Raw genomic sequence first — 8,635 nt, forward strand, 5'->3', positions numbered from 1 at the left:
AGCTAGTGTAATTCTTGTAGAATACTGACAGTGAGCAGTACAACACATTCAGAACACACAATGGCTGTGATGTTGAGCGATTTCGCGACATACCTCATGCTCATCTTAGCTACTAGTTACAGCTGACGTACATAGCAACAGTTAAGTGTAACTTGAAGAAAAGGTGTGCCTCGCTGCGCCGTTATAACTCGAGAATATGGATGTGGTAGAATGTTTTATCAGACGATGGCAATGATAATAAATATAGAGAATGTCTAAGATGTGGTGAACATCAACCATCTTCGCCTTTTTTATAAATGTGTACAATTTGAAAGAAAAACTTCACTTTGTACAACATCACAGTTTTAATAACAACTTTTAACAAAAGCCTGATGGCCAAACTGGATTTGGATGGTTCTTCCTCTGCACCCATTCCATGCCTCATTCACAAAAGGTCCTGAGACCTACCACCTCGGCCATCTTCCCATAAGCATTCGACAGATACTGCTGCTACCAATTCTGAGGTACAAGATCATGCAGTTCATGGCAAAGAAGCAGCTCATTTGAAGAGCATCTTGAGCTGCTCAATGGCGCGGATTGTAGTGAATGGTGCTCCTCTCCTCTCTATCTTCAGTGAATCACCGGGATGATCAACCGACGGACGACGGTGATGATGATATCTTGGAACATCACTGCCTTCGGTGAAGATCAACGGAATAGCATTTCTTGGACACAAATGACGGACAGGCTTCAAGCAAGCCGTACGAGCAGCATCCCTTTGCTGGGAAGAAGAGTCTGACCATTTATTTTTCCAACAGGCAGGTATCCTCCATGGCTCCAGCTCCATTCCCTTTGCTGAGAAGAAGAATCTGACCATTTGCATCTGTCTGCCACGTAAAGCAGCAGCAAATGGGATGTGTAAGTACTTGGCACGGTTCTGTCAGCCACGGTCAAAATAACTTGTCATATACTAATACCGAATGACCAAAATACTAACCATGGTATGAAGGTGAATAAGGCCTCACTGGATGTACTCATCACAGCAATTTCTGAGCGACTGGCTTTAGATATTCCTAGCTGCAGACTACGCTTCTGCTAGCCTAGCCTATGTGTCTGCTTCTTCTTCCTTAGCATGGCTCCAATGAGCATGGTAGCTGATTCTGAAACGTTTACAAGTCGGTCGGTTAACCTAATAAGAACATGTAGCCATCTTGCAGAGTTGCCAGTCGCTGGGGAGCCTATGTACCTCACATGAATGAGCCTTCTCCGGTGTTTTAGGTACACCCATTGCTGTAGTCATCGAGCAAGTGTGTAGGAGTCCTTGTGTACCGCCGCGAGTATGGGACAAATCGTGTTTCTCTCGGTGCCCTGGACTGTTCAGTGGCATCTAGACCTTTCTGCAGTTGCTCACACCTGCAAAATTGGACCAGTCGTTCCCTTAGCTGATTATACATACATAACGTCCTCTACTCAGAATACAAATGCATAATCCCTTGTTACCTTTGCAGTGCTGAGTTTTCGAAATAAAATGTTGTCAGCTGCATCTTGTGGCCTTTGGGGCTTAAGGAAATGATAATCTTGCTTGTTAGTTTGTCATTATGACCTGCACAGAGGAGTTGCTTGTTAGTTAGTACAAAAAGCATCATCTCTCCATGTGGATGTGATTGGCCCACTGTAATACTTGCACAAAGTCACAAACTCACAGTTTCAGGACGAATATGCAATATACCATCAGGCTGTACTACTACTCTCTATGATCCGAATTGAGTCCGTGCATGCACTGCTATGGTATATATGCAGGCTATTCTTGTGAAGACCCTATATGCCATTAAATTTCAGTAAACAACAACAGTTATGACAAAATGCTAAGGATACCTGGTATCAGTAGAATGTAGACTGGATTGAGAAACTGCAAACCTTGTCGGTAGCAAAACACTCCATAATTATGCCATGATGATCTTTTGATCCTTACAACTGAACTTTCGAGGTACACCATCAAGTCTTCATGGATTTTGGACAAATGTAAACACAAGTAGCTGAACAGCAAGTCAACAGAAATTACGAATGCGAGAACACCTAGAATTGGTAGCAATGTAGCAGTGTATGAAAAACTGGTCAGACCTTGATATCAGTAGCTTGACCCCAATGTTTCATTTATTCACTACTTACGCCAGTGATATTGTGACCGTGACACCCAAAATAGGCAAGTAGACTACCATGCCTTGATGAATGACAATAACCCAAATTTGCATGCAAAAAATAAAGAAGCCATAACATTGAACGAACACCTGCACAGAGAACCAAAACAAATGGTGATCATAGATTTCGTTGGTTACAAAATTTAGGAAGAAAAGAGAGGAGACTTGCAGCACACATTGGCTGATAATTACATTGCTTTTCTTGACTTGTACATAAGACAGGGGCATTGAAAAATGAATCTTGAACATTTCACTACAGGAGTAAATTTCCAGTTTATATGTTACTCACCAGATTTTTTGTACAGTAAGGAAGACGACGGCCACAAGACCCTTGGGTCATGCACGGTGGCAAATGTGTATGCATGTAAAGAGTTGAGCTCTAGAAAGATAGAAGAATGTACATGGGAATTCCAAGGCAGAGTCCTGCACAGTGGATAGGAACAAACGCAACAGTGTCATTAAGTAGGATTGCAGCAAAAGGGCAAGGTGGAAAACACAAGAAAGTATGTTTGTGTTACCTTGGATCAGTGTTGTATGATTCTTGGGATGGTTCCCACTAACCCTCTGCACTGCTGTTTTAGCTCCTCCGAGCAGTATCTAACATTTAGCTCTTGCAGTGATTTGGGCAGGTCATCACTGGGCAACGATGAGATAGCTGGACAGTCGCTGATTGATAGTATCTCGAGACTGGTAAGGTTGTGCAGCCTTGCAGGGAGTTGCTGAAGATTGTGGAAACTCCAAAACTCTAGTTCCTGGAGGGAGGAGAGGAGTTGAAGGGCGTCCTCTTGCTCCTTGCTGAAGCGCTCCACCTCTTTGGACCCATTCCCACGAAGTCCCAACTCGGAGAGGGAGGAGAGGAAGCTGCAGATGGGTGCAGCAAGGAGTCCCGCTGCATCATCCGTGCAGAGCTCCCGCAGTGTGGATGAAACAAGCTGTGTTTGCTGCTCTTCTCCTTCAACATCCTCCAACGCCCGTCTGGGATTGGGATCCCAACCAACAAAGAATCTAGGGCTGCCAAAGACTTTTAATTTGTTGAGCTGGCCCCCAGATGTAAGGAGAGACCGCAAGCCCTGACATTTCAGATCATGCCCGCAATAATTCAATTCTAATATGGTAAGAGAGGAGAGGCTTGAGAGGGGCTCAAGTGTCCCCATGCCTTCCACACTCCTAAGCCCCAGGAATTGCAAGGAGGAAGGAAAAAGTTGACGGAAAAACGAAATAGCTGATGTTGTTTGTTGTAGATCCACCCCCACTATGTTTTCTATGTATTCTATTTCCAATTTGGAGAGCCTTGGGAGGTGGGGGAGGAGCTTTATCAATTCCTTCCACTAGTACCATTTAAGTCATTCATCCTGATATTCTCAACGGGGAGTTGCCATTCGAAATCACCTTGACCTCCTAGTGGTCCAACCAGGGCATCTGAACTAAATACAATCAATGTCTTCAGCGAGGTTAGCATCAGAAGGTGCTTCAACTCAAGAGGTGGGCACCTACCGAGTGTCAGCTTCTCAACACCTGCTTCTTTATCCAGAACTAACACTTGGTCTAAACTATGTAGATCACCCTCTCCATTAATCGTCAATTCTACCCCATCAGATGATTTTGAGTATTTAAACAAATGTAGTAGCTTCACATCTGATAAATGGAAATGGCACAACCTTTCAATCCAGGAGATGGGAGTCACTGACAGGAATTTTGGGCAGTTCACAATTACAAACTCTTGTAGTTTGGGAAACCAATCTGGGAAAACAATATGGTTTGAAGAAGGCAACCACAAGAATTTCGGGCAATTCATAATAAATAGCATTTGCAAAAGAGGGAACATATGAGCATGTGGTGGCGACAGGTCTCTACCCAAGGCAGACTCTTGTTCAGCTGGACAAACCCATTTTTCAAAACTCTCTAGGCCAATGAGTTCAAGCTTTATTAGCATGCAAAAGCTTTTTTCTATGATAAACTCCTTTGGTGTGCCAATATGCTCCAACCTTAATTCACGAAGATCCCACGCCTTCCCTAGAGAAGGGAAAACCTCCCAAGAAACACCAGAAAGATAAAGAGACTGTATAGCTTCAATAGCGAACTCATCACCCAGCCATGTTGGACAAGAAGGGCCTCCATGCCCTCTAATGCACAATACTTGAAGATCTCCATGTGGTTGAAGTCTCTCAAGAACCAATGCTTCCAAACTAGGGTCAACATTAGATCGCTTACTATCCCAATCCAATGTTAACCTTCTCAGGTAGTTTTTCTCTATCAGTTTTACTTGAGCCGCTTCTTCTTTTGTATGTATTTTGTGAAGGTTATACATTCCAAGCTCCCTTAGCTTGGTCAAAGTCTCTAGTTGCTTTGGTTCAAATCCTTCACTCTTTTTGTTGACTTGAAATACCTCTAACTCTTCTAAGTGTATAAGTTTTCCCACATTATAAATATCATAACATTGCTCATCTATTGTGGTATACAAAGGACCGGTTTTAAAACAATCAATTGGAGTATAAAAATGGCACAATTTGGCAAGGTTGCTCATGTCTTCAGGCAAATCATGACTACCATACCATGACTCAAGATCTAGAACCCTTAAGTGGTAAAGTTTAGACATGTTAGGTGGTAAATGTATCTGTCTGTCCCATGTCCCTAGACACAGGAATCGTAGGTGGACAAGTCGTGAGAAGTTATGCAACATGCATTCCACTGGATACATCATGTTGGGCAAATAAAGAACACGAAGAGAATTTGCTTCCCCAAAAAAATCACCAAATACCTTGGCAAAACTTTTATCTATTTTTCCAAATAACATCAAACTTTGCAAATGTTCAACCTTCAATCTTGTTTTCAGTTCTTTCAGTTCACTCTTTAATTTTTGGCCAGACACTGCATCATATTCACCTAAGTCCTCTATGCTTATAGATAAGTGATGGGTCGATGGCTGAACTTCTACTGACTCAACATTAGGGAGACGTAAACTAAGACAATCATGCGATGCAACCTTCAATGCCAAATCATGCAGTAGGTCATGCATAACGTACCGCAGACCTGCATAAGTTTCCTCTTCTCTGAAAAATCCATGGATTACTAACTCATTTAAATTGCTCAAACCTATATCTTCCAATGTTTGGTTTTGACCACCAGGTATCAAAATATCTAGTCCTGTCCATAGGCCAATGAGCTGGTGGCTTGTGACACAATAATCTTCAGGAAACAATGCAGAATAGGCGAAACATTGTTGCAGATGGAAAGGGAGAAAGTCATAGCTAAGCCTTAAGGCAGGCATAATTCCATTGTTATCGGTCTCCCATTCTTTACTTTTTAGCACCCTTTTCCAATGATGCAAACTAAGTTCTTTACTGAGTACTCTACCAACAGTTTTTGCTGCAAGAGGGGATCCCTTTAGTTTTTGGATTATCTTATCTCCAGTCTCAAGCAGAAAATGTTTATCCCTTGCACACTGCTCATCGCCAAAGACAAATGCAAAAAATAACTTTCTAAACTCTTCAGATTCTAAACCGTTCAATTGTATTGAATGACCTGTTTTAACCTTCTGTGCTATTGCTTGAAACCGAGTTGTGACTAGAATTGTGCAACCCTTTTCTTGTGATTGATTGAGTATCGACAGTAGATTTTCCCAGTCATCCCCATTACTAATCTGCCATATATCATCCAATACAAGTAAGAACCTTTTAGATTTCAATCTTTCTTCAATCAACTCTTCAGTTGTACTGCCCTCCTTTTCATTTTCAACTGCAGGGGTACATGTTTTAATTTGTTCTAGCACCTTATCCAGACTGAAATTGAGCGACACACAAATCCAAATCATGACTGGAAAATAATTCTTCACTTGTTGGTTGCGATATATGTGTTGTATCAGAGTTGTCTTCCCCATCCCCCCGGGACCAACAACCGAAAGCACAGTTAGACCCTTGTCACAATATTGACCCTTGGTGATATCATGTATGATGCTATTCATGACCCAATCCCTCCCATACAGTTTTGGCTCATCAATTCGACCTTTGGTGATGGGACGACTCAAGGCAATGTTTGGGACAGTTCTAGGGCTACAACATTGCAGAATTTTGCTAACCTCATTACGCATAAGTTGCAGTTTCTCTACAATGCCCTTCACCCTTTGAGAGAAATTCACCCTATTAAACTCAAGCTTTGGTGTTTCTTGTGCATTGCTGCAATTGTCATCGTGAACATGGGGGTGTGGGGAAGATGAGCCATGGAGGAATTTACCGAGCTTGGGCATGCGCCTGCTGGCCTCCTCATCAGCCTGATTGGCCTTTGGCGCTGATGAGAAATCACCACGTAACCTCTTCTTACCATGCTGTGAAGCACAATAATTAACATGTTGTCTTGCATCTTGTTGTCGGTGATCACCAGCATTGGCACCAAACCAGTACGCAGACAAAGATGCTAGTTGTTTGCCAAGAGCTTTGGCGATGTGATGAGCATTGACGACAAGGTTGTGGACACCACTCTTGCCTTGCTGTTCAGCAGCATTGTACGTGCCATGGAGCTCATCGTGGATGCGGAAGTAGTCCAGCTCATCCAGCAAGTCTTCGGCATTGTGTGCTGAATCCCGCAGCTTCTGCAGCAGTATCTCCATGGCTGGGCCACCGAGCTCCTTGAGAGCAGCTTGTTCGAGCATGGCTTTCACTAGCAGCAGTTCCGTACTGAGGGCCTCAATGTTGAGACCAAGGTTCCTGCTACCTGCCCAAGCCTCTAGCAGACCATCCGTGACGGGGGCTAGCGCCTTGCCCACCACCCATTGCGCCGCACTGAGGGCCGCGTCTGACATCCTCTAATTGACGGACTTGCTGCACCTGCATCGATCCAGGAACCGAAGGGAAGTCATTAATTCATAGATTTTCTGTCACCAATCAAAATTCAAAAGTGATCAATCCTGGCTGCAAGTTAAAGGAGAAGAGTGTGCACTACTTACTTACGTTGGCACGCACTCACGCACGAGGTGCCGGTGATGGATGCCGCCTGGCTAGTGCAAAAGGGGGGTTGAGTCGTTGCAGGAGGTCTTGAGGAACACCTTACCTTACATATACACGAGAGGAGAGGAGAGATAGGGAGATATGTAACCAGTGGCTGCTGTGTAAGGGGATGAGGATAGTTTGCTTGACTTGACTTAGCTTACCACACATGCAGCTCACTTGGTTTTTCAGAGTGGAATGTGAATGAATCCTATCCTATGGCTGATTGAAGATAAGCAAGAATTGTCTCCCACAGCAACGGGTCGTAGATGTATGGCTGGACGTACCCGGCCTGCAGATATCTTTCTGGGCAGCTAGATGTATGCCATTATGAATTTCTTGGCTTGTATTGATAGCTACATGTAGGACTAGGCAAAATAATTTTCGTAGACTTGTCTGAACGCGTGATTTGCACGCATTTATCTATAATGGCAATTACTTGTATCTCTATCTGTGAAACCTTAGGAACCCTATATATGGCTGATTGAAGATAAGCATTGCAGGAATTGAAGGTATGACAAGAGTAATTGTCGCCAACAGACAGCAACGGGAGGGCCGCAGACGAACATATATATGGCTGATATCTTTCCTGACTTGTCGTCGATAGCTACATGCATGACCAATTGACCATTACTTGGTACTAGTTTCCATGGATGCACCTAGAAGGACGGGCGGAAGGAGACGGGACGGCTACTGAGTTGTTGGGCGGTCACTATAGTATACAGGTAGTGGAGGTAGATAGGTCGCAGTGGAACGAACCTCATGGGAATAAACACAAGCACCTGGTGGGCAGGCGGACGAGGAGTGACCAGGGGACGCTTGCTTCCAGACTCCAGAGGAGAGGATCGAGGAAGCTCCCAGAGGAGGCTTCGTCCTCGCCCGCCGCTCGGTGCCTCCTCGCCGTCGCCGTCTGCTGTTGCCTGTTGGAGTTGAACTCGTCGGCGGCAGAGCTGCAGAGCAGAGGAAAGGAGGAGGAACGGTGGGTCGGATCCATGGTGGCGGTGGGCTACTCCCTCCCGTGCTGCCGCAGGGCCGATGTGGTACATGGGCTGTACGACCGGCCCCCAACATGATCATTTTTAAGAAATCAAAAAGTTTTTTTAAAAAGTTTGGTGAACATTTTTAGACAAAGGTGAAGGTTTTTCTTTAATACTAGGGGAATTTTTATAATAAAATAAAATCAAAAACGAAAAGAAAAACCAAACAAAACAAAAAAAACGAAAAACGGGTAAAGACGGTAGAGAAAAGCCGTGACATTTACACGCGATGAGCCGCAATTGGATTTGCTTTGGTCGCTCGCACTGCCATTCCAAGGGCTATGAAGAGAGCGCCTACATATGACCTGAGTTGCAGGTGGTGATCTAGCCAGAGAGCGAGCAACATGTTTTGTTGGAGTGATGTGGCACGAGTTGCCGTGGGGGATGACAGATGTTTTTTCTGTCAAGGTATCTGATTAGCATGGAAAACCTTCAGAGGAGC

The 8,635-nt window shown here is 44.2% G+C and overlaps 1 pseudogene; it reads right to left on the reverse strand.

Annotated features, from left to right (window-relative positions):
* Positions 1–255: 255 nt before the first annotated feature.
* On the reverse strand, positions 256–8,058 carry LOC119362106 (annotated as a pseudogene).
* Between the last annotated feature and the right edge of the window lie 577 nt (positions 8,059–8,635).

Source organism: Triticum dicoccoides, chromosome 2B (genome assembly GCF_002162155.2).
Source record: "Triticum dicoccoides isolate Atlit2015 ecotype Zavitan chromosome 2B, WEW_v2.0, whole genome shotgun sequence".
NCBI classification, from domain to species: Eukaryota; Viridiplantae; Streptophyta; class Magnoliopsida; order Poales; family Poaceae; genus Triticum; species Triticum dicoccoides.